This window comes from Pan paniscus, chromosome 13, assembly GCF_029289425.2.
Source record: "Pan paniscus chromosome 13, NHGRI_mPanPan1-v2.0_pri, whole genome shotgun sequence".
Lineage (NCBI taxonomy): Eukaryota > Metazoa > Chordata > Mammalia > Primates > Hominidae > Pan > Pan paniscus.
In genome coordinates, this window is record NC_073262.2 from 46,199,439 (window position 1) to 46,225,998 (window position 26,560).

General features: G+C 43.5%; 1 non-coding gene across 1 annotated transcript; it reads right to left on the bottom strand.

Moving 5' to 3' along the window:
* Nucleotides 1-15,659: 15,659 nt before the first annotated feature.
* LOC112439206 (small nucleolar RNA U13) lies at nt 15,660-15,763 on the bottom strand. The gene has a single exon (XR_003027503.2). It is a non-coding gene; the product is annotated as a small nucleolar RNA U13 (small nucleolar RNA).
* Nucleotides 15,764-26,560: the final 10,797 nt, after the last annotated feature.

A 26,560-nucleotide genomic window follows, 5' to 3' on the forward strand; every position in this document is an offset into this window, starting at 1 on the left:
GCTGAGAATATATTATTTATTGAAATCTGACTGGAAGTATATAGAAAACAAATGAAAATTAAATGCATGGCTCTGGGGACAAGCAAACCCTGGTGATAAGAGGGAGAAGAACCAGAGCTGATCCAGACAGACCCTTCTCATAGATCCATCTGCCTCAGGGCTTGTACCAGTCTTTTCCTGAAGAATGAGGGGAAGTGTTTGTTAAAATATACTCTCTGTCTTTGTCTGTCAAAGTTTCCGTTTCAGAAAATCCTACTAAAATTGGATTGACTTGCTGGAATTGTTGTAGTACTCACAGGTTTGTATGCCTGCTGCACAGTAACAGACCAAAACACTGAGACCACAGGGATGCAGCACAGAAAGAGTGTAGTGATTGCAGGCCACCAAGCAAGGAGAAGGGAGGAGACCCTCAAATCCCTCTCCCCAAGGAACTTTTGCCTGGGGTTTCTATGGGGATCATGGAGGGTGAGGGCCTGGAAGAATGGGGTCGTTGATTGGTTGGGGGAAAGAAGATGAAATTATCAGAATGTGGAAACTGCACTCTTCGGTGAGTCAGCTCCTCCTGGGGTCCTCAGATAGCTGGCATCAGTGGGGTCCTACAGACCAGCTGGCATCAGTGGCATCCTTCAGACCAGCTGGCATTGGTAGTTTCACTCTTATACAGGACCTAAAAGAATTTCTCAAAGGGAAAACTTAACCTTTCATAATATTCAAGTTGTTATCTATAGAGCAGGTAAGGATAACTGGAATCTTGTAACAGAGTCTACATGATTCTAGGACATCAGGCAACAAGCAACCATGAGGAAGCAGGTGAGACAGCAGCCTAACCTTTTGATGAATGCTGAATGTGCTGCAAGCCAGCTTTCATTTCATTTCCCCATCTCTCTTCTTCCTTGATTAATTTTCATAAAGTTTATAGGGGTGGTTTCAGAATAACTGAACAGTTCGAGGTCAGGGCAGTTTGGTCATGTCTGAATTGAGCTCGGTGGTGGATCAGGATGTGGCCCCTTCATCTCTTGGCCCTATTCTTCTCTGCCAGCCTTGCCCTCTTGGGGTCATCTCCAGAGCTCCAGGCCAACATGCTCCCTTGTGCACATCCAGCAAAAAGAGGAGCCTCTAGTGCCAATGGCACCAGCATGAGGCCCACATGTCATTCTCATTGGCTGTTACTGGGATTTGTGCACCTCCCAGGATGAACCACTGTGGTAAATGAAATATGCCAATAGGATAAAGGGAGTTAGCTAAGAGAAATCAGGGTGCTGGGAGGTAAGATGAGTGCTAGGTGCTCAAGCAATTACCTACTGAGTGAGAGTTTAAGCCTCAATTCAAATCTCACCTCCTCCAGGAAGCCCTCTCTGATTTACTGAGTGTCTGCTTGTTCTGTTTACCTGCTTCATTTTTTACAGTCCTGTTTCTACCTCCAAGCTGTGCATTCCTTCAGTGTCTGTAACATCCTGCTACCTAGCACCAAACCCATGGGAGAGGTGCTGAGATACATGTACACAGACATGGGGTGCACATATACATACTACATAAGTGGCAGAGACATGCATTTATTGGTATCATTGCATGGAGACTTTGAGGGTAAAGTTGTAGACACTCCCACACTTCTTACCAATACTCATCGTATAGCTATAATTTATTGCAGGTAATCTCATTTAATAAAACAGTTCTTGTCACATGGAAGATGCTCAGTAAATAGTTTTTGGATAAGTGAATGCAAGCCCTAAATAATGATACATAATGGTGGATGAGGGAGTTGAGATGGAAACAAAGTTTGTCTATGTCCAAGGGCAATGCTTTTATTGTAATGACTCATGTTTTCAGGTCTAACAACTTTGCCTAAAACACAGACTTCAGTAGAGCGGCCAAAGGCAAATGTGCTCTGGTTAAATAGCAGTGTGAAGCAGGTGTATATCTGTGTGGAAAGTTGTTGCCACCACCCACACAGCCACCCTGAGGTGCTCCCTGGAACACCAGGGCTCCCTGGAACCATCTGCACGTCACACTCAAATGCAAGCTGCCTGGTTTGAGTCCCTCTGACTGCTTGTCTCCCCAGTGTCACCTGGTTGGCTGGATAGCTGGAAGGGGCAGTGAGACCCTGATGTCTCTGGGAGAAAGAGAGCCTGAGAGGCAGTGCTCACTCACCAGCTTTGAGGCTTTCTTCAAGGAAGTCCCCCTATGCCCCGCTCCTGGATCCCACAAGCTGAGGCTCCATGCCTCAGGGACTGAAGAGCACGGGCCCCACACAGCTCACTGCAGGGGGTTGGGAGGCCTTGGTTGTGTGACCCCAGACAATGAACTTTGGCTAGGTTGGACCTTGATGCTCCTGGCCTGCTTATCTAGTAACACAAAGTATTTCTAATTTAAATGATAATAACAAATTGGAAAAAAAATGCTTGCATGCATTCAGTGAACTGTGACCATCATCCGTGTTACTCCTGGATCTGGTGCTGACGGAACATTATTAAGCCCTTATCTACGACGCCCACACTAAGCATGTTGCTGATGGAATTAGCAGAACAGGTGTGGTATTCTATACCTTGTGCTCTTCAGAACACATGCCCTCCTTGTCTTGTCAGAGCAATAACTGAGAAAATGTTCTCTTAAAAGGAGAGAGCAGTCACAAAGAAGTTGACATTTTTTCTTAAGGTAAGTTAAGAGAACACATGTTTTCAGATGGAAAATTGTGTTTCCTTTTTACTCTTTTCTGTCCAGAGTCAGCGATATGGAGTAAATACATCACCAGGAGAACACCTTTCTCTTCTAGAATTGCTGATGAATCATTAGGTAAAGCCGGGGCCACCAGCAGAGTGGCCTTCTGGCAGATGGCTGGGGCTTGGGAAATGCAAATCTTCTCTCGGCTCAGCTATGTGGTTCTTCTTTCTTCAAGAAGCCAAAGTACCGGGTGTACCCCACAAAGTCAGAACTGGGCACAGACGGGAAAGGCTGGCTGTCAGCACCTTGCTGGCCATGGTCGTGGACCCCAGAGTGAGCTGACAAAGCAGTCAGTCCAAGCATGGCTGCAGGAGCGCCAGAAGGCGCTGGGTGCTAACATTTAGGAGGCAGCATGGACAGTGGAGGGCTATACAGGAGGCCCCACATGAGGGACAGAACGAGGGTCCACTGGTTGCCTGCACTGCCTGATGCTCCTGCTATGGCGGCAGAAGGCCAGGCCCCTAGCAGGGCTGCTGCTGTGTGGATTCTGATGCCACTAATGACTTATCGTGCATCTGGGCCTCTGACTCTGGGTGCCTCTTAGGGCTGAGATAAGGATGAGGGGAGAGAACAAATGCGAAATGCCCAGGCTCACTCTCAGCACCTAGTGGTCTGTGCAGCCCAGGAGCCTGGAGGCAAGCCCTCGCAGGAGCCCAAGGGATCCAAACTGAAGCACTGTTTTCTGACATCTAATATTTAAACCTAACATTTTGCATGAATTTATTTTCCACCACACGCTTGTATGAATAAAAACAGATGACTTCCCCTCATAATTAAGCAGAACTGACGTGTACTGGTGGCTCCTGGCCCATGGCCCACACTGAGGAGGAACAACAATAACGTTAGCATGAAAGGTGATAATTGGTCCTTTTAGAAAGCTGTGGAAGTGGGCACTGGAAGACGTGTTTGCCTCAGCTGCAGATGGGTGCGACACATCAAGGGAGCCCTCCTGGCCCGTCCTGCCCTGTACCAAGTTTCACCTGATGCTCACTCTCCCACATCTTCTGCTTCAGGAAAGCCCAGCATGCCTCGGTCTGGGAAGGCAGCCTATTATTCCAGCCCCATAACCTCTCCTCTTGCCACTCCATGTCCCCACCCACTCCCACCTGGACACTTACAGGACTCCAGCACTGCCTCCTCCAAGAAGCCTTCCTGGACTCTGTCAGCCCACATTGGGTTTGTTAACACTGATTATCTGAAAAATTTGGGGTATCACCTCATGACATGCTGTGCTATATTCCATCATCACCACCTTGCCCAAGACTCACAAGCAGCAGGTGACAGTCCAGATTCAAATCTGGGTGTGCCTGGCTGAGCACCCATGGCTTCTCTGCAGACTTAGCCCCAGCTGCAGCCCCCTGTCTGCCCCATCTGTTTCATCATCTCCTCACCCAGTTTCTGGGTGCTCCTGATAATGTTCTGTTTGTGAGGCTGGGCCCTGAGAAGGTACCCAGAAAGCCTTAAGCATTCATGGAAATGAGCCCACAGGCTGTGTGATCCAGCAGACAAGCTGAAAGAGCATGAGAGTGGTCCACAAGAGCAGCCGTGGCACAGCCAGGCTTTAACCTCCTTGTGCTTGGGCTCGTGCTCCGCTGAACCATGGAAGTCTTGTGATAGAGTAAGGACCGGGTGGTGTGGGAGGCAAGAGGAGGATGGGTACACATGTTGCCATTAGTCAGCCTTGTCTTAGCCACCAAATTGGGCCTCCTTCATGGGAGGGTCTAAAGGTTTATGGTTTTCCCTACAATGTGAGTGCTCAGAAGAGAAAGACTATTCTATTATACTCACGCCCATGTCCAACACGGTGCCTGGAGCACAGTGAATGCTTACTCCCAGTGCGGGGATGAGCGGCTGATGGGCTGGGGAGGGAGAGGGAGCCTGGGGTTCTCTTTCGTCCTAGCTGGGAATCCTGACCGGCTGCTAGGCCCACTTCAGCATCTATAAAACAAGGTATGTCGCTGGTCTTTGGGCTGCTGGAAGGAATAGTGATTTCACATAAGAGAGGCACCACCCGGCCCCGGATAGCAGGTCCTTCAGTTTTGTCTCAAGGTGGCTGAGGACGCCTGGGGGTGTCCCAGGAGGGATGCTGAGGCCAGGTCTGGGGCATGGAGAAAGTTGGGCAGGTGTAATATGCATGCCCTGGGTGTGCCTGTATTTGCCATTTTGTCTTTGCAAGAACTCAGAAGAGTAATAATTTGTAGTTCTTCTCATGGAAAGAGTGAAGGGAGCCCCATCGTGCCCCGTGAGGCTGCTCTGCACCTGGCTCTCCTGTTCTGTGGCCCTGCCTTCCACGATGTCAGAATAAATCATCTAGTTAACTGGCTATGGGTTGGGGTGCCAGGAGGGAAACCAGGTGGGGAGATTGGCAATGAGACAGAAATGACTCGTTTTGCCACTGGTTGTGTTGGCATTTTGTAGACACAGCCCTGGGCTCACTCACTGCATCACCTCCCACATCAGGCCATTAGGAAGGGAATTTTTTGTGTAGAGTACAAAGTATTGATTGTCCATCTTTCTTAACATTTTAATTGCATTTCAGAGAACACTGAGCTGCAGTCAATGTGGGGCTGCCTGGTTTCCCTTTGCCCTCAGGGGAACAGATAATCTGGAGAAGCAAGAATGAAGAAAGCAGCCTTATAAATAAACCAGAAGAATTAGAGTGAGGACAGCTCTACCCAGCCCAGCTGGCAGCTGGCCACACTGCAAACCCACTTGTGGGAAAGCTGGTTTTTGGGGTGCAAAAGAAAAATACTAAAATCAGCTTTCTGGTGTGGAAACTCAGGCAAGTGCAGGCACATATGCTCACCTTGGCTGTTCCCAGAAGTGCCTAAGCTGCCACATGCTATCTAGCTGTGTCCTGCTGAGCTGCCTGAGCACAGGGACCATGTTCCATCGCACAGGTCGTGCGGATGGGCAGCAGGTGCCAGGAACCCAAGTGGCAGAAGGTAGAGGTGAGAGAGCCCTGAGAAGCTGGCCCTTCAGGGCTCATAGGGAGCCATAGACCGTTTCTGTTCCATGGGGAGTGCGTGTGCTGGGGACTGCAGAGAGGCAGGAGACCCTCCAGGCCCTTCCTTCAATGCACACCATCAGTGCTGTCCTTGGAGTTCTGAGGCTCTGGCTGAAAGAAGATGCATCGATCCAGTTTTAAACCACAGCTAAATAAGCCTGGGGTTATAAATTAAATATAACCAAGCAAAGTGCCTCCAGAAACTGCCCCAAGCTTGGTTGTGTTTAGAAAGCTTCCCAGCTCCCTCCAGGCCATGTGGTCTCTCCAGGTTCTGACTGAGGACTGGAGTTGCTGGCTCCGTTTACTTGGTGCCTGTCATTTTCTGCTTTGTGATTTATTTTGTGCTGGCATCTTCTACAGCTATTTAACTTTTCATGAGTGTGCATGTCTCATCTTTTTGCCTATATTGCAAAATGCCTCAGGGGTTGAGACTGCACCATATGCTTCAGAATCAGCATTTGATCTCTGTTTTGAAAGGTCCACTTCTCCCAGGGTCTCACTTTGCGGGCGAAGGACCCTGGCCTGAAAGTTCGAATGAGTCTCCTGGGCTAAAGGAGGTATGGGGCAGGGCTGGGCTGGAACTCAGCTCTCCCGAGGCTTAGGTTCCCCAGCACTGTTGCAAAGACTGAACTGCTGCTTTTCCAACTAGGTGAGAGGGGCACACCCCTCAAAGTTATCACGCACAGTGGATCATCTTTCCTTCCTTTATTAAACAAAATCATTTTCACTGATAATCGTGCAATAACCAGTAATGGTTTCTTGAGTCATTCTTTAGTTTAAGACAATAAATTATTTAAAAAGAAAAACTTTTGATTTCAAATATATCATTAAATTCAATAAATTATTTCATGTATGAAATAAAGTTTGCGCTTACCAAACAAAAGATATCTTGTGATCTCTGCTGCTTCGCTGTGTTGGATTTTCAACATAAAGGGGAAGTCCATGTGGTCACCTGCAGCCACAGTGTTGGGATAGCTCTGGGGACGTGTGATTCCCTTTACAATCACTGTGAGATCATTGCTTCTTTTGAGTGTACTATTAGAATATAAGAACATGAAGTACCACAAGGCTGGGGTCACAAACTGCACCTGAGCAGGATTTGAATTTAAAAAAAAAAAAAGGTGAATAGCTGAATTGCTGTGAGTTGTGGAGCATTCCATATAACTCGGAGCTCTCTGAATCAACTTCCCTGTAGGGTATAATATTTATTAAAGAGTACGTCATGTCTTCTTTTGAGAAGTGTCTGTTCATATCCTTTGCCCACTTTTTGATGGTTTTTTTTTTCTTGTAAATTTGTTTAAGTTCTTTGTAGATTCTGGATATTAGCCCTTTGTCAGATGGGTAGATTCCAAAAATTTTCTCCCATTCTGTAGGTTGCCTGTTCACTCTGATGATAGTTTCTTTTGCAGTGCAGAAGCTCTTTAGTTTAATTAGATCCCATTTTTCAATTTTAGCTTTTGTTGCCATTGCTTTTGGCATGTTCATCATGAGGTCTTTGCCCATGCCTATGTTCTGAATGGCCAGCAAATATATGAAAAGAAGCTCAATTATCCCTGATCATTAGAGAAATGCAAATCAAAACCATAATGAGATACCATCTCATGCCAGTCAGAATGGCGATTATTAAAAAGTCAGGAAACAACAGATGCTGGTGAGGCTGTGGAGAAATAGGAATGCTTTTACACCATTGGTGGGAATGTAAATTAGTTCAACCATTGTGGAAGACAGTATGGTGATTCCTCAAGGATCTAGAACCAGAAATACCATTTGACCCTGCAATCCCATTACTGGGTATATACCCAAAGGAATATAAGTCATTCTACTATAAAGACACATGCACAGGGATGTTTATTGCAGTACCATTCACAATAGCAAAGTCGTGGAACCAACTCAAATGGCCATCAATGATAGACTAGATAAAGAAAATGTGCAGAACATGCAAGTTTGTTACATAGGTATACATGTGCCATGCAAACCACCATGGCACATGTATACCTATGTAACATGTCCCATATACACCACTATGCAGCCATGGCCGGGTGTGGTGGCTCACACCTGTAATCCCAGCACTTTGGGAGGCAGAGGCAGGAGAATCATTTGAGGTCAGGAGTTTCAGACCAGACTGGCCAACATGGCAAAACCTTGTCTATACTAAAAATAAAAATAAAAATAAATTAGCCAGGCGTGGTGGTGGGCACCTATAATCCCAGCTACTGGGGAGGTTGAGGCAGGAGAATCACTTGAACCCAGGAGGCGGAGGTTGCAGTGAGTCAAGATTGCACCTTTGCATTCTAGCCTGGGCTACAGAGCAAGACTCCACCTCAAAAAAAGGAAAAAAAAAAAAACCAGAATACTATGCCGCCATAAAAAGCAATGAGATCATGTCCTTTGCAGGGACATGGATGAAGCTGGAAGCCATCATCCTCAGCAAACTAACACAGGAACAGAAAACCAAACACACTCATAAGTGGGAACTGAACAGTGAGAACACACGTACACAGGGAGGGGAACATCACACACAGGGGACCGTGGGGGAGTGGGAGGCAAGGGGAGGGAACTTAGAGGATGGGTCAATAGGTGCAGCAAACCACGGCACATGTACACCTATGTAACTAACAAACCTGCAGGTTCTGCACATGTGTCCCAGAACTTAAAGTAAAATTAAAAACAAAAAGGATATGTGGTGAAGATCTGCTCATTTGAGACCTACATTTATATTATTAAAACTCAAGAGTAACCATGGCAATTGGTTAGAACTCAGACCAATACAAGATGTTTGTGGAGAGAAGCATGTTATTGCCAACATTCTTTAGAATGGTGGTAATAAAAACTTGGTGATAATCAACTTTTAGTAAGTTTTCATATTGTTTTAAAATCCCCTCCAGGCAATGCATCCCCTATTGCTGACCCCTGGGTGGGCTGTTCCCACCACCGCAGCCTCAGCATGGCTCTGTTGCAGCAGATGGTTTGTGATAATCGTATTTTGTCTGAAACGTGGGACTCTAAACACCCTCCTAGTCTAGCTGTGTGCATCAGAAGGTCTCTAGTGGGTGAGAATAATGATTAGCAAAGGAGCACTTGCTATTTGGCTTTCGCCCTAATACCCTGAGTGGAATCTCAGAGAGCATGGCTGGTCCACATGGAGGCTTCCTGTATAGACCAGAGGGGCTACAGGACCTAGAATGAAGCCAGATGAATGAACCACTCTTTCAACGAGGCTCACATGTGTGACTTTCAACTCTGCTGCCAAGGAACATGCTGGCATTGGTAAGCAGGTCAGCCTGTAGGAAAGGGAGAATCACTGAGAGGGAGACGGAGTGTCCACCCACATCCGGAGCTTCCCCCATTCCTTGTTCCCCGTCTTAGGATTCACGGGTCAGTGTAGCACACCAGGACCACCAGACCCTGCTACTGGCATTGAAGAAGGAGTTCAAATAAAGAATAGAGAGGGGAAGAGCTTAGGCAAATGACAAACCCTGCATTTTCAAAGCCATCAACAATATGACATTTGGAGGCAAATAAATTAATCGATATTTAAAATTTCAGATGATTTTAACAAGCCTGAGGTGGAATAACGCATACAGGGGCCTCCATGCCAAGTGAGCTCCACCAGCCAGGGAGAGGCATTGGCTTAGAATGAGTCTTGGATGACAGCTGTGGTAGTCAGCTTAGGAGGGCACCCATCCTGCAATTATGGAGGCAGTATCTTTTTTGGCAAATAAATGAGAGTGGAGATCACGTGAGCTACTCTTTTCACACAGAGAACAGATCTTGATTAATTTTTCTCATGCTGTAGGATATTGTTGGTTCCAAATGAACTGGCTCTTACTCTTTAATTCTCTGTCGAGATCATGTATAACAATTCTTTTTGATTCCTTGGTTGATTGCAAAAGTTCTTATTTTTTTAATGATCTCTTTAAAATCCGGAGAGTTGCCTGTAGCCAAGGTGATTTGAGTACCCACTTTAAGAGGACTTGCTTTGACACCTTCCATGAAGTATCATTGCAAGATCTCTCCACTGAGTCTGGAGAATACCGGGGGAGGTTTACGCAATTTAACAAGGAAATCTGCAGAAGCTGCTCTTGGCTCCTTCTGTCCCATGTTATTTTTGCCATTTCTGAGCACATAGAGTTTAACAAATTTTCACTACTGTTTGAGGCTTCTTTCCTCAGCACCTAAATATGCAACTTAGTAAGATGCTTTTGCCAAAAGCCTCTTGTAACCTCAAGCTTCTTTTGTCCTTGAGCTATTATTGATAAATGTCCGACATGTAATAGAGTGCGTGGTCATGTGTGGCTGTGCTGTTCTGGTGGAAATAGTGCAGTAGCTTCCATGGTATAATACTGAGGCTTGAAAATAACAGGTCAGGGCATGCAGCCTTCACTGAGTTCCATCCACCATCTTCTTACAAGAGGTTTGACAATGAGCAAGGCATTGATTGCTTTATTTCTCCAAGGGACAGAAGAACTGGAAGAGACGGCACTCATGGCACTGACTCTTAGCCGCCACGTCCACATTACCAGAGCTGCCATGCTAGCCTGTTATCACTTGCACACATGTGAGGACACAGCATCATATGTGGTGGTGCTAATTCTGCTCTGAACACAGGGCTCTAGTGAGCCTCTCACCGCTGCTCAGCTGGGCTCCACATAGGAGCAGCCCATGATGCCCCTAGAAAACATCACTCACCAGAGATAGTCACTCTGTATTCTAAAATCCAAAGCACCAATGAACCTCGCATGGCCTGAATGTGAGGGAGACCCAGCATGCACTGGTGACGCACGCATTGGTAAGCGTCACCCCAGCCATTTAGATAGGTGCGAGCAGGCATTGTTGCTTTCAGCTGGGCTGTCCTAGGTGCATGTGCGTTTGCCACATTTAGCACCTAAACCATGCAAGCACACTCATGGCCCCACAAAGGATGGCTTTCATTACGGGGGCGATTGTCTCAGAGTGAGGACCAGGGGCTGGGATCAGGCCCACAAACTCAGGAGTTTGCAGCATGAAAGCGAAAGCCGACTCCAGCAAAACCTCCTCCCTCCATCAGACCCAGTGACAGAAAGTGCTGGTCCTCTCTGTGCATATGTCCCATGGGCATAAGATTCTGGAGGACACTAGCTTCCCTCTGGGGCTGGTGGCCAAAGTGAGTGATGTCACTGGCTGCTGGGCAGTGGGGTGACAGCATACACCAGCCTCTAAGCAGTGAGGACAAGTGTAGGCCTGGAAGAGCACTCATGGGGGCAGGAGTAGAGGCCAGCCGAGTCCTGGGAGGCTGGTGTGCACGGGCCTGTGGCACCACAACACAGCAGCCAGCTCCGTGCCTGGGCCACCCTGTGAAGAAAAGGGGCTGGAGAGCAGCCCCTCTGCCCGGCTTGCCTTCCTGCCTCCTGGATGGTCTCTCGAGAAGCTGAATCTTGGGTCTTGGCGCCATGGTGGGTGCTGTCAGATGTCTGTGGTCTCCTTCCTCTCAGTTCTGTTCTGTGTGTGTGGAGTGGTTCAGTGCCATTTCCCTGCCTGTGACACTCCCCTGGTGACAGCAGAGATTAGATCTCCCCTGGTGCCAGAGCTGCCCACAGTGTGCCTGGCTCACCTCTCAGGTTCCGCTCTGCCAGCGCGGTCCCCTGCTGCACATCAGGGGCTCCTAGCGAGTGCTAGGCTCCTTTTAGCTCTCGCAGGACCACAGAAGCCCTCCCCCTGCCAATCTGATCCTGTGTCCCCACTCCCCGGCCAACTGCCATTCCTTGAAACCCAGCTCAGTCCTCAGCCCCTGAGGAAGCTCCCTTGACTTACTTCCCAGGCACTCTGTGTGAATTTGGACTTTGACCACAGATCCTGGTTCTGTTTCCATTCACCCCACTGCTCCCAGATTGCAGGATTCCTCAGGGGAAGGGCAAGGTGTGATTTGTCCACTTTTTCTAACCTTTAGCATGTTCCATTGATATTAAATGTTCTGTTTGTGAAGGAATTTGAAGATTTTCTTTTTATTTTGACAATTTGTTTTTCCTTTGTAGATTGTGAAGTCACTAGAGAGGGATGCAAAAGCCTTTTATCGATCATAGTTCTAAAGACCAAGCAGGAAAGTGTGAAATACGCCCACTGAGGCCAGTTATAAAAGCCAGAAGCGAGCCGGAGCATCCTCCCTGGAGCTGTCAAATCCCTACTTGCCTTAGGGCTGAGTATGGTGGACTCCTCTGCAGGTATCAGGAGGTATGCGTGGGGCAGACGGCGCCTCTATCCTGCGCTCTGTGTGCTGCTGGGCTGGCCCTGGGGTGCAGCAAACTCTCCAGGGGCCTGTAAGTCAAGCCCTGGGAGACAGCTTCTCCAGTTCTGAGGGATTAAGCAAGAGGATAGGGCTGCTCTATTTTTTAAAAAAAATTTTTATTAACTGTGTTCCTAAGCCTGGCTTGTAGTCAGGTTCAGGCATGGAGGGCAGCTGAGGCTTGCACTGTAATTTATTGCTACTTGCCATAATCCTGGAATCGCATCCCACTCCGGCCCAGGCCTGGAAGGCAGAATCTTTCCTCAGCCAAGAGCATGATGTCTGGTTGTTGTGGGGATGCCTGCCTTCCCCTTTGGCATGGGCTAGAAAGCTGCCTGCACTCCACTCTTGATGGCAAAGATGTTGAAGGAAGAAGGAGACTTTAATTGACAGTCATTTCATCTTTGGCATCAGTTACCTAATGACAGAACCCATTGCGCTCCCCTGGGGAGAGCTGTGTTTTCATCCATTAGACAAAAGACAGAGAATGTGTCTCACGCATCACTTCATTCCCTTCCATGAGCACAGAGTAAGTGACTAAGAAATGGTAACTGTATGGATAAATGAACTTAGACCAACCTCAACTATTTTTCTGGGACTCAGTACAGAGATGGATAACTTTTATAAGATACATAAGTTCAAAGTGCTTCACAAATGCCATCTGCACCATGACTAGAGGAGGAGGTATTATCCCATTTCACAGATGCAGGTGGTACAAGCATGTGACCATGCAGTGGAGTGGTGCTTTGTGTTCAAGCCAGGTCTGCCTGTGAGCTCATTTTCCTCCTCAAAGACTTGCTTATCCTCTCAGGTCCAGAGAAGAGAGTCTGCTTTGAGTGCACGCGAGCATGACAAATATTCCTGAGGCTGCACATCACAGTGCATGGCGGTTTGTGGGTCCCGCTAGGTGGTGAGATATTTGAAGACGTACAGGCTCCTGCAGCTCTTGGATGCTCCTGAATCTGCTCTGATTGGGTGGAGCAGGTAGGCAAGAAGGGCTCCTGGAGATCCAGAAGGAAGTAGTTGTGATGTCTGATGCCTGGAACCATGGTCAGCAAGGGGCACTGAAGGATGGGGCAGGGGAGGAGCCTGGGTGAACACAGACATGGGTGTCTGAGATGGTCACCAGGAATGTTCCTGTCTAGTTCCCAAGAACATGAACCCAGCAGGGAGAGGAAGGAGACTGAGCATCTCCTGCAGCCAGCATCACTCTCAGGGATGAACTCTGGTGCAGTTTGGAGAAAAGCCACACCATCAGCTGGCCCTCCCGAGGGAGTGTTGCAAGTCCTGGGCTTGCAGTGGTGGCCTGAACTCAGGAGAGCTTCACTTTTCACCTGGGGAAGGAGTCATGTTGGAACTAATCATAAAAATGATTATGGAATTTGAGACATAAACCCATGTAGCAAAATATTTCAGTGGGCAAGTTGGAACTAGAAGCATTACTTTTGGTCTCTTACTGTTAATCACAATGTGATTTGTTTGTTCAATATGGGTACAGAGTATTTCTCCTATTTGTATAGTCCTGTTCTAGGCAAAAAAAAAAAAAAAGAAAAGAAAAGAAAAGTCATTAATGAAATGTTCCTGTGAATACAAGACATTTCGCAGTATTCTTGCCGGTGGTCCCCCAATCCTTCTTGATCAGTGTTACTACCATTTGACAGTTAAGAAATATAAGCCTTAACATGGTTGAGTATCTTGCCCAGTTGTCACAGAAGAGAGCAGTTAGAGTACAGTTACATGCAAGTCTTTCTAAAACTTTAGCTCTAAATCTGTTTGCAATTTAAGAAAGAAAATGGCTGGGTGCAGTGGCTAACACCTGTAATCCCAGCACCTTGGGAGGCCGAGGCGGGTGGATCACAAAGTCAAGAGATCAAGAGCAGCCTGGCCAACACAGTGAAACCCCGTCTCTGCTAAAACTACAAAAATTAGCCAGGTGTGGTGGTGCACACCTGTAATCCCAGCTACTTGGGAGGCTGAGGCAGGAGAATCGCTTGAACCCAGGAGGCGGAGGTTGCAGTGAGCTGAGATCATGCCACTGCATTCCAGCCTGGTGACAGAGTGAGACTCCATCCAGAAAGAAAAGAAAAGAAAAGAAAAAAACAAGAAAAGAAAAAACAAGAAAAGGAACAGAAAACCTTCAACAGGCTTACATTCTGACTGAGGGATGAAAATGAGTGCCTAAGACATGATGGCACAATAAGAAGAACAGGACACTGAAGAGCTGGCAAGTTACCCAGCGATGAGTTTGAGCTCAGTGCAACTCTCCATGGGATCTGGGCGACCAGCACGGTGGAGGGAGGGCAGAGCATCCATGCACCTGCCTAAGGAGCAGCTTGTCTGCCTTCAGACACCTCACAGGGACAGATCGGAAACAGCTCTCTGAAGCCTGTCCCCTGTCAACAGTGGGCTGGGCCAAGGCAGGGCTACCTGGGAGGTGTGCTGAGGCCTGGGGTAGGCCCTAGGACCAGGGTGTATGGACCAAAGGCTGTAACAAATGGAGATAGCAGGTAGACCTAGAAATCACGTGGGCCAAAGAGGCTCCCAGGAAGTCACTATGGTATGTCTATCTGTGGAAGGACCGAGCATACATGGAGAAGCCCAGATGGGAGGCAAGGAGTGGATAAACGCATCGGAGGGAGGCCTGGGAAAGTCCCGGAGAATTGTTGAGAATACTTATAGAAGGTGCACACAGGCAGTGAGCAGGCTTGCTCAGGAAGGGCTCACAGGTGTTGAAGCTTTGGCCGTTTAGGACTTGGCAGACTAGGCAGGCATGAGCTTATGTCATATGCAAAACAGTGGGGACTTTGGCAGCTTTAGAGCAAGCCCTGTGCAGGCACTGCTGGGGCTTCAGCCTCCAGACAGATGAGCTTCCTGGAGGAGCGTGCTGCAATTCCGTAGGTGCTACCTAACAGAGCACAGCACCAGGGAAGGCAGCCTCCGCATGGAAACCACCCCGGCAAAAATGCCTGCAAGCCAGGCCTCATTTGCATTCTTCTTTTAAAAACAGCAACACTGTGAGGCCAAGGTGGGTGGATCACCTGAGGTCAGGAGTTTGAGACCAGCCTGACCAACATGGCAAAACCCCGTCTCTATTAAAAATACAAAATTAGCTGGGCATGGTAGTGTGTTCTTGTAATCCCAGCTACTCAGGAGGCTGAGGCAGGAGAATCACTTGAATCCACGAGGCGGAGGTTGCAGTGAGCTGAGATTGTACCATTGCACACCAGCCTGGGCAACAAGAGCGATCTCAAAACAAAACGAAACAAAACAAAACACAGTGGTGTATTTTGCTGTAGTTTTGTTTTACTATTATCTCTATGTAAGAGGTTATCTTACACAGTTATCGCTATGATAATATTTAAAGAAATAAACCTAAGGTCCTCCAGGATCAAGATAGTATCCTAAGTGAGAATATGTAAGCAATTTCCTCTACCAATTCCTGCAGTTATTTCCCACTGAAATAACTCGACTAGTAGAAAAGGCAAAATTATATCTCACAGTGAGTAACCATAAAAAATTGAACACTGACCTACAAAGCATCTGACAGATTTCATCTCAACTCTCAGTATGAATGAACCAGGTATCTCTATGTGAATGTTTGCAAAGAGCAAGATCACAGAATGGAAAGGCTACAAATCCCAAAGAGCAGTACCAGTGTGAACACTTCTTTTTAAATGTCAGACCGGTAATGTACTGACATTGGAACAAGATCTGAGAGAGGCACGTCTCACACTTGAGTGTGAAAACCCAATCATCACATTCATAAACCACAAAAACATCCAGCGTGTTTTTTTTTTTTGGAGATGGAGTTTCACTCTTGTTGCCCAGGCTGGAGTGCGATGGCACGATCTCACCTCACTGCAACCTCCACCTCCCAGGTTCAAGTGATTCTCCTGTCTTGGCCTCCCGAGTAGTTGGGATTACAGACATGCGCCACCATGCCGAGCTAATTTTTGTATTATTAGTAGAGACAGGGTTTTGCCATGTTGGCTAGGCTGGGCTTGAACTTCTTGGCTTCCCAAGGTGCTGGGGTTAGAGGCGTGAGTCACCAGGCCCACCCCAGTGTGACCATTTAAAGCAAATGGATTCCTATCATTAAATAAAGATACTATGGGGAGGAGAAAAGAAGAGTAAAAAGAGAGAAAAAATGACTTCAACAATAATAACCACAACCCCAAATCATGTGTTTTGAGAGAGGAAAAGGTGGAGGGACACGGTAGAACAGCCACAGGCTGCTGCAGAAAGCAGTCATCTCAAGAAGGGGTAAGTATACAAAAGGTGTGGTGACTGAAGTCAATGGCACACTGAAGAGTGAAAAAAACAAAAAGTATCGAATTAGTTCAAGGGAATCTCTTGAAGTTCAGATGAAAGTGATAAACAGAGGAAAAATATGAATGACAGGAGACTCCCAAGAGTCCTAATACATGGACATTAGAAATTCCACAGGAACAGAACTGAACAGATGGAGGAAGGCTAGAAATAACTGTTTCTCTGAACTAACGGCCTGAGTTTTCTGACTGAATGAGCTCACTAAATGTTGATTAAAGTAACTGAAGAAAATACTGAAAACTGGGCAGCACCTGCTGACATTTCTCAATTTCATCTACACAGAAAAATGTTTTTAACCAGCCAAAAAAGAGACAAAATTGTTTTTTTTTAAAAAAGCATCAAACAGAGAAAATGACTTTCTCAACTAAAATACTGAAAATTAGAAAACATGGAATAATATTTACAGAGTTCTGAAAATTATTAAGGCTCTAGAATACTTTACTCTTCATTATATGTAAAGAAACAAGATAATTCCGACGCAAAGTCTCAGAAAAAAACTTCCTAGCACTTGTCTGTCCTCTCTGGGCTGGGGTCATAAATGCTCTAGAAAAGCCTGCTGCAAATAGAAACTGATATAGAATAGCTCAAGGCAGTAAAAAGTGTGGTATGGAATACAGTTTGCCAAAATAGGGCATTCCTACCACTGGGAAATAGAGGAGAATTTTAAATTATATACAAATGAATATTTGTATTTTTATAGCAATGTATTTTTCCATGAATTCAAAAAGCTGGCCAGGAGTGGTGGCACACACTTGTAATCTCAGCACTTTGGGAGGCCGAGGCAGGTGGATCACTTGAGGGCAGGAGTTGGAGACCAGCCTGGCCAACATGGTGAAACCCCATCTCTATTAAAAATACATTTAAAAAAATTAGCTGGGGGTGGTGGCAGGGGCCTGTAATCCCAGCTACCGGGGAGGGTGAGGCAGGAGAAGCACTTGAACACAGGAGGCGGAGGTTGCAGGGAGCCAAGATTGCACCACTGCACTCCAGCCTGGGTGACAGAGGGAGACTCCATCTTAAAATAAATAAATAAATAAATAAATAAATAAATAAATAAAAATAAATTGTAAGGAGCAGTATTCCACAAGGACACGTTTATGTGGAAAACTAAAGTGTGAAAGTCACGAGCATTAAGTAAATAATATTGAATAACAAAACCAGCAAGAGTTAAAGTAGTGTTAAATGACTGGTTTTAATGTTTTTGTGAGCCTTCATGCAAATATTAGGAAATAATTCTCTAAGTGTTGATTCGGGTCTTGGATGCATAAAATGATTCATGTTAGTAGATTAATACACAAAGGCATTATTAAGGGATAAGCTCATACAATTCTTGGGAGGCTTGAAGAAACAGCACGTAGGCTAAGCCTCCAGGAGCAACAAACATCCTACACCACACGGTAAGCCAGGTCGCCACAGGAGCTGCTGCCCCCGCCATGATCAGAAACTCTGGTCCTATGTAATGACCTCCCTGTAGGCATTGGCTCAAGAACCATGAAGGTCCAGTGCTTCCCTCTATCCCTAAGTAAACTCCTGTCCATGCAAAAGTCTTACATGGGTTCAGAAAATAGGCAGAACCTAAATCACATGTCTTCTTCCTGGGAAGCTGAAAAAATAATTTTTTGAATTTGTATTGGAAAAATGTAGCTAGCCCTGGAGGCAAATACAGGAATGTTCACACGGGTGCTCCTAAGATTCAGGGTGGTTGAAATGACAGATAATCATGACAAAAGATATCATGCATTCCAGTGAGTTGATAAATTAGAACTAAACTGCCGTAGTAATACAACAGAATCTGGTAAGTCAATGGAATTTGGGGAACAAAAGACTCTGGAGTTCCTATATTAGGAATGAGTCCATGTAAAGTAGCCATTTTTGATGTTTACTTAGGATAAAGTGTGCTAATATTTTTAATGTGTGAATGGCGATCAGGAAACAACAGGTGCTGGAGAGGATGTGGAGAAATAGGAACACTTTTACAATTGGTGGGACTGTAAACTGGTTCAACCATTGTGGAAGACAGTGTGGTGATTCCTCAAGGATCTAGAAGTAGAAATACCATTTGACCCAGCCATCCCATTACTGGGTATATACCCAAAGGATTATAAATCATGCTGCTATAAAGACACATGCACACGTATGTTTATTGCGGCACTATTCACAATAGCAGAGACTTGGAACCAACACAAATGTCCTTCAAAGATTGACTGGATTAAGAAAATGTGGCACCTATACACCATGGAATACTATGCAGCCATAAAAAAGGATGAGTTCATGTCCTTTGTAGGGACATGGATGAAGCTGGAAACCATCATTGTCAGCAAACTATCACAGGGACAAAAAACCAAACACTGCATGTTCTCACTCATAGGTGGGAATTGAACAATGAGAACACTTGGACACAGGGTGGGGAACATCACACACCGGGGCTTGTCGTGGGGTGGGGGGAGGGGGGAGGGATAGCATTAGTAGATATACCTAATGCAAATGACAAGTTAATGGGTGCAGCACACCAACATGGCACATGTATACATATGTAACAAACCTGCACGTTGTGCACATGTACCCTAGCACTTAAAGTATAATTTAAAAATAATAATAAAAATAAACTGTGGAGAGTAAAAAAAAAACACCAAATGTCTTAAATTTCTTTAACTCAAGTGCTGTTGATTGTTTATTGCATTGCTGATAAAATTTAAACAGCTTTTCATGAACAAAAAATACATGTCAAGTAAGAAGAAAGGACATGTTAACCACCAAGGTTTACATCAACAGCGATAAGCCATGTTGATAGTATGTTCCGTTGATAGGACTTGATGAAGATGTCACTTTACCTCTGTGGTCTTTCTCCCTAAAACCGACAACCACAATATAGTCATGAGAAACACACCGGACAAAATCAAATTGAGGCACATTCTAACCAGTACCCCTGCTACTTGTCAAGGCCACAAAAAGACAAGAAAAGTCAGCAACTCTCACTTATAAGGAGTGCCTATGGAGACTTGATATCTAAAGGGAATGTTGTGCCCCTGAAGAGATCTTAGCACAGATAGGGGGCACATGGTTACAAGTAAGAGGATCTGAGTAAAGGGTGGGCTGTAGTTAATAATAATGTACCAATATTGGGCCATTAGCTTTAAGAAATGTCTCACACTAAGGTAGGATGTTAATAAAATGGGACACTAAACATGGAATATATATATATACACACACACACATATATATACATATATACACACACATATATATACATATATACACATATATATACACACACCTAGATATATATCTAGATATGTATATATATACCTATATATAGAGAGAGAAAGAGAGAAAGAGAAACAGAGAAAGAACTCTCTGTACTACACCTTTGCCATTTTTTTCTGGAAATTTAAAATTATTCTGAAATAAACACTTTATTAGCAATAAGCACTCAACTATTAATGAAAGTACATACACATAACAAACAGAACATAATGAATTGCAGGTGCTATGAAGCAAAGTAAGGCTAGAGAGAGTGAGAAGGCAGGCATGCTCTTTTAGACGAGGTGGTCGGGGAGACCTCTGCTCTGGTGACATGTGAGTAGAGAGTGGATGGAGTGGAAGCAAGCCTTATGACTGCTGAAGGAAAAGCACTCAGAGAGAGGAAACAGCAAGTGCAAAGATGCTGAGACAGAAATGTGCTTGGCAAGCTTGAAGAACAGCAAGACCAGCTTGGCTGGTAACTGACGAGTGGTAAGTGGGAAAGGGATAAACGTGGGTTGTAAGTCTCAATGAGGCTTTGACGCCTCATCCTAAGTGCAATGAGGACAATTAATGTGATAGGCTTAAATTTTAAAAGACTTGTTTTGGCTTATTTGACAGAACAGGCTATACTTGGGCAAGAGTGGGTTCACAGATACTAAGGAGAAGGCTATTTTATTTGTCAGGTTGAGAAAGGTGAGGGTGGTGTAGACCAGGGTGGTCATGGAGAAGCAGTCAGATTTCTGATATAGTGTAAGGCCGGAGTTTTAGCTTCAACTGACTTACAGAGAAAAAGCAAAAGGTAGGCAGTAAAATTCTCCACTAGTGGCCTCAGTGAGGAACAGTGAAAGGAGGGAGGTAGCAAGTACAGGAAATGAGACAGGAGCGAGCATGGATAGAACTTACTTCCAAGGGCCTAGGAAGTCTCAGAAAGGATGGAGACATAGTGCTCTGAAGAAAACAGCAATTGTGGAACAAGGTTACCAACTGCACCTTTATGCTGTGTGGACGTTATATGAGCTGTAGGAGAGAACAATTCCAGCACTTCCTAGGGCAATAGAGAAATACACGTGTTCAGAGAAAAACTAAGTTTTGTTTAGAACAAGTGAGTGAAGGGAATTTTCAAAGAAGAGATTTACCATATAGATTATTTTGCCGATGAGGGTTTGCAATCCGCGGAGCAGAGTGGAAGGACTTGGGTGATGAAGGCTTGTTGAGAGATTGAGTAGGATTAAGTAAAAGAGAAAACTCAGTGAGAGTCTTCATGAGGAGTGCCTTGGGCTTCTTGTTACGACAACCTAAAGAGGGGTATACAGCATGATGTAATTATTCCTAATGGTCTGCTAGGAGCAAGAGAAAAATCAGTTCCAATTATCTCTCTTTTCTGGGACTGGTCTCTTAGGCTCTTTATAGTGGTGAGGCATAATTGAATTATATGTCCTTCAGAATTAAATAGCATCCCTTGCAAGTTGCCTGGAAACTTTTGACAGATGAATGTCCATTCCTCGAGTCCTAGACAGTCATTTATAATAATGAAAAAAGTGGTCACACCAATCTGCTAGCTATGAAATTTCAGCTGCCTATTCCATGAGATCTGGCAATGGCCACTGACTATAATGATAATGTAATTCTCATCTTTGTTACTTTCTACATGTCTCTTTCTCCTTAATCTGATTTAAAAATGCCCTTGGTTTGCAGAAGTTTGCCTGACTTTTCCTTGTTCTTCGCGGAAGACAGAAGTCTTTCATGTGTACTCTTACATCAGAAAGAATGGATCCTTGGTTAGGTCCTAGGGACAGGGGAATTTTCTGTTCCTCCCTCCGTAATTTAAGGTTTTTATTTTGCAAGAGGAAAGGTAAAGGGAGCAGTCAGTGCTTCCTGCCCATCTCAGAGCAGCAGCCAGTGCCTTTCTGCCAGTCCACTAAGTGGGGCTCACTATGTCTGCTTCCCCGATCTCTGTACTTCTGGAGGTTCAATGAAAGAAGCTTGCCAGTGATTGAAAGCTTGCTTGCTGACTGAGATCTTGATCATTTCAAATGATCTGTTCATGCATAGTTGATCTTCAAAAGATGTGTAAAGTTTGGGGGATGACCTTTTCTTATCCATTTTTGTGGTTGCCTACTTTTCCTCCTTTGCCAAAAATGAAAGAATTCTGTCTATTCTTGGAGGGACTTTTTATTCTGTGGAATTTAGTTCACTTGGTTGTCTTCATCTTCAGCTCTTATATCAGTTTAAGAAAAGTTATGACTGTATAGATTATCCAGCTTTATCATGTTTTTAAGTGTGGGTGGTATTATCTTGCATTTTTATACTTTTTTTTTTTTTTTGAGACGGAGTCTTGCTCTGTTGCCAAGCTGGAGTGCAGTGGCATGATCTTGGCTCACTGCAACCTCCGCTTCCCAGGTTTAAGCGATTCTCCTGCCTCAGCCCCTCAAGTAGCTGGGACTACAGGCACACACCACCACGCCTGGCTAATTTTTGTATTTTTAGTAGACACGGGGTTTCACCATGTTGGCCAGGCTGGTCTCGATCTCTTGACCTCGTGATCCACCCGCCTCGGCCTCCCAAAGTGCTGGGATTATAGGCATGAGCCACAGCACCAGCAGAAGTAGGAACTTCTTAACTAAAATTTAGAGGATATCAAAAATACATGGAAAATACAAAGAGAAGGTGAAAACATAGGTCATACAATGTAGAGGTATAAAGTTATTAAAGTCCATTAGGAGAGGCAAATAAGAATGTAGAAGCCACAATATTTGAAGACTATGGCTAATAATATTTTCAAAACAAAGAAAAGGTAACAAGCCAAAAATTCAAAGTGCATACACTCTAAACAGAATAAATAAAAAGAACACAAACCTACTAAAAAGGAAAAGCTTAAAAGCTGTTGGGGGGGTGCATGTTGTCTTCAAAAAAGCAACAGTTACACTGTCAGTTGACTTCTCAAAAATAAAAGAATTAAAAAGACAGTGGAATGACATCTTCAAAGTGCTTAAATAAAAGTTTTCCTATAATGCAAGTGTTTAACTAAAAAGTTCTCCTTGAAGACTGAGGAAAAATACCCTCAAAAACCAAAGATGAGGTTACCTTCCAGTTGAGGCAAGCTAAAGATAACAGCAGATTTTAAAACTATTTCCAAATTGACTTTTCAAACAAACATAATGATGTCAGTAAAAATAGTGGACTAAGACCTCCAAAACTTCACACTACATAAAAGAAATTTCTAAAATGGCAAAAGCTGTCCAAATTAATTTACGCAGAACTTCAGAAAATTGCCTGTGGCTTCCTGCGGAGTGTTTATAAATTCAGAAAAACAGCTAAATCTTGATAAGAACAGCAAGCAAGCTTTGTGGCATTTAACTTTCCCTGGTTGCATCTCTTGCTCTCCATCTCAGAGATACCATTGAAAAATAACAGCCCACATTACTATGAAAGCTTCACAACGCCTGAAGGAGCAGTATTGTGTTGTAACTTCTTCAAAATCACATCCCTAAATAATTCTCATTATGGCACCTGTCTGATGGTTTCCACAAAAACCTGACCTACAAAGGTAACTCAGAGCTCACCCAGTATAAACAGCCATCTCCTTGGTGCACACACTTTTGTTAAAGCAAGTTACAGGTAAGTGTTTTAAGTTGGTGGTTGCCAGAGGTGATGAATGAGAGTTGAGGAAAGCAATAGGCTAACTAAAATTCTTAAAATGAAAAAGCTGAAAGATGGACCATCAACAGGGTCATAGAAAAGCTCTGACATGACAGACTTTTGAGACTCTATTAGGTCTCAGAAATGGCTAGGGCTGTGTTCAGGCTCAGGAAATACCTGAGAATGCCCCAGACTCATGATTCTAGCTGACTCGGAGACTCTGCATGGGCAGGAAGTGAAGGCTAAGGTGGAACTGTAAATTGCTTTGCTGAGTGTTTAGTATACACACAGAATCCCTAGGCAAATACTTGGAGATTTATTGGTTTCATGCATTTAAGGAGACCTCTGTCTAATCATTAGCTGACCACTAAGCTAATCGAGTAAAGGTTTCAGTGGCCACACTTTATAAAAAATACAGACTTTAAAGAATTAGTTCAGAAAAATCACCAAACAAACCAACCATTATGATTACAATAAGCAACATCACAGCAAACCCTGTGGAGAGGGGGAGATCTTATTTCTAGAATTGCTGCATGAAACTTTCCAGTATTCAACAGCAATAAAATATATGAGACATGCAAAGAAAAAGAGAGTATAAACCAGAGCTAAGGAAAAAAACAAGGAATAGAAATGGTCTCTGAGGAATCCCAGACACTGTTTTTCTTAGACAAAGACTTTAAATTAGCTATTTAAAATATGTTCAAAGTGCTAAGTAAAACCATGTCTAAAGAACTATAGGAAAGTATGAGAGTTATGTCTTACCAAATAGGGAATATCAATAAAGAGATAGACGTCATGCAATGTAGGTTCTGGAATTGAAAGTGTAATAGCAGGCCTTCTTTATGAGAAATACTACAGGGAGTCTTTCAGGCTCAGATAAAAGATACAAGAGAGTATCTTAAATTCACATTAAGAAATAAAGGTGCCAAGTAAAGATAACTACATAGATAAATATAAAAGACAGTATTAATACAGTTTTAGATCAGATGATTCGAAAGATAATGACACAAAGTAATAATAATTGGTTTCTGTTGATGGACCCACAATATATAAAATGTAATTTGTAACAATAACAGCATATAGAGAAGGAGCTATGTAGGAGCAAAGTTTTGTATACTACTGAAATTCATTTGTAACTAATCTAAATTAGATTTTTATAAATTAATAAGTAATTATACAAATGGCCAATGAACACATGAAAAGATTATGAACTTCATTAGTCATTAGAGAAATGAAAATAAAAACCGTAATGAGATTGCACTTCATTACTACTAGGATAGCTATATTTAGTTATAGTATAGCTATTATATAGTTACTCTATAACTCTTTTCTTTGGGCTTATAATCAAGAGAACTTAAAAAAATCTGTTCACATAAAAACTTGTACATGGTAGCATTATTTATTATAGCCAAAATGAAAATAGCTCAAATGTCCATCAACTGATGAATGACAAACAAAATATGATATATCCATACAATGGAATATTATTCAGTCATCGAACAATGGAGTGCTGATGCATGTGACAACACAGATTAACTTTGAAAATGTTATACTAACTTTAAAAAGCCAGCCACAGTGGCTGCATAATGTATAATTTCATTTACATGAAATTTCCATAGTAGGTAAGTTTATAGAGACAGAATATGGATGAGTGGTGCCAAACCATCTATAATGGCAGAACTCAGGCAGGTTTCATGGAGAATACACAACTGTGTGGAGATAAGATAACGGTGTCTTTTGATGCTGCCAAAAGACCCAGAAATCACTATCAAATGTCCCCATAGGAAGGAGAGGCGCCTACTTTGAATAGATACTTCTCTAAGAGCAACCAGCATAAACTTTAATTTATAAGTGAGTTTTTTTTAAAGGCCGTCCTAACTCCCAGAAACTTCAAAAATGTGTTCTAAGAATTCAAAACTCCTTGGTAAGAAAAATAGATATAAAATGCAAATGTATCCAGATACAAATTATAGAGTAAGTAAAAAAGAAGGTTCTGATTCAGGGTTAAAAAGTCCGTGGGACTCAGATCTCAGAGCTATGGAGGTGACCCCACAGAGAGGCAACTTTGATAATAGCAGCAGAGAGAATTCTTAAGTGTCAAGCTAGGAAAACCACACCTCTGATCTATGCTGGAACTTCCATCTAAAGGTACAGAACACCACCTCATTTTCCATAAGCCACCATGAGGTGAATGAACTCCATACAATGATATTAGCTGATATTAGGAGACAAATGATGAAAAAACATAAAAATTAATAGCTGAATTATATACTCACAGATAATAAAGGCATATAATAAAATTATGGCTTAGAATATATATATATACACTATAGTTTAATATTAAAAATACAAAATTAAGGAAATATAAAGTCTATGAAAAATATCAAAGGTAAAAAATAGAAAATCTCAGAATTTAAATCATAAAAAAGTGGATAATATGAAAAAGAGAAGACAGTGCCTAAAATGTGAAAAAAAAATCATTTCAGAAATGAATAAATTATATGGAAAAATAAATAGGTAACACAGAAAGTACAGTAAAGGAAAACAGAAATAAAAGACGGACAACAAAAAGTAAAGAAATTTAAAAATGAGAGAAATAAGAAAATGTGGCACATACACACCATGGAATACTATGCAGCCATAAAAAATGAAGAATTCATGTCCTTTGTAGGGACATGGATGAAATTGGAAATCATCATTCTCAGTAAACTATCACAAGAACAAAAAACCAAACACCGCATATTCTCACTCATAGGTGGGAATTGAACAATGAGAACACATGGACACAGGAAGGGGAACATCACACTCTGGGGACTGTTGTGGGGTGGGGGAGGGGGGAGGGATAGCACTGGGAGATATACCTAATGCTAGATGACAAGTTAGTGGGTGCAGCACACCAGCATGGCACATGTATACATATGTAACTAACCTGCACATTGTGCACATGTACCCTAAAACTTAAAGTATAATAATAAATAAATAAATAATAATAATAAATGTAGAAGACAAAAAGGGAAAAATATTATATTCTCAAAGGAAAAAAGAAGCAAAAGTATAAAACAAAACCAAAAACCATAATTCAATAAAAATCTTTATATAGGATAAGTCTTCAGGTATATATTGAAATGCCACAGTGTGCAGCTATGAAAATCAGCCAGAAAAAACAACACTGAAACATATTTCAGCAAACTGTAAGACCTTAAATATAAAGAAAAATACTAGTTTCCGTCAAGGAAAAAAAGTCCAATCACAAGGAAAAAACCCAGATGGTTCAGACTTCTTGAAATCAAGATTTCCTATGAGAAGACAATAGGGCACCATATCTAAGATACTCAAGAAATGCAAACATGACCCAAGAATGCTAT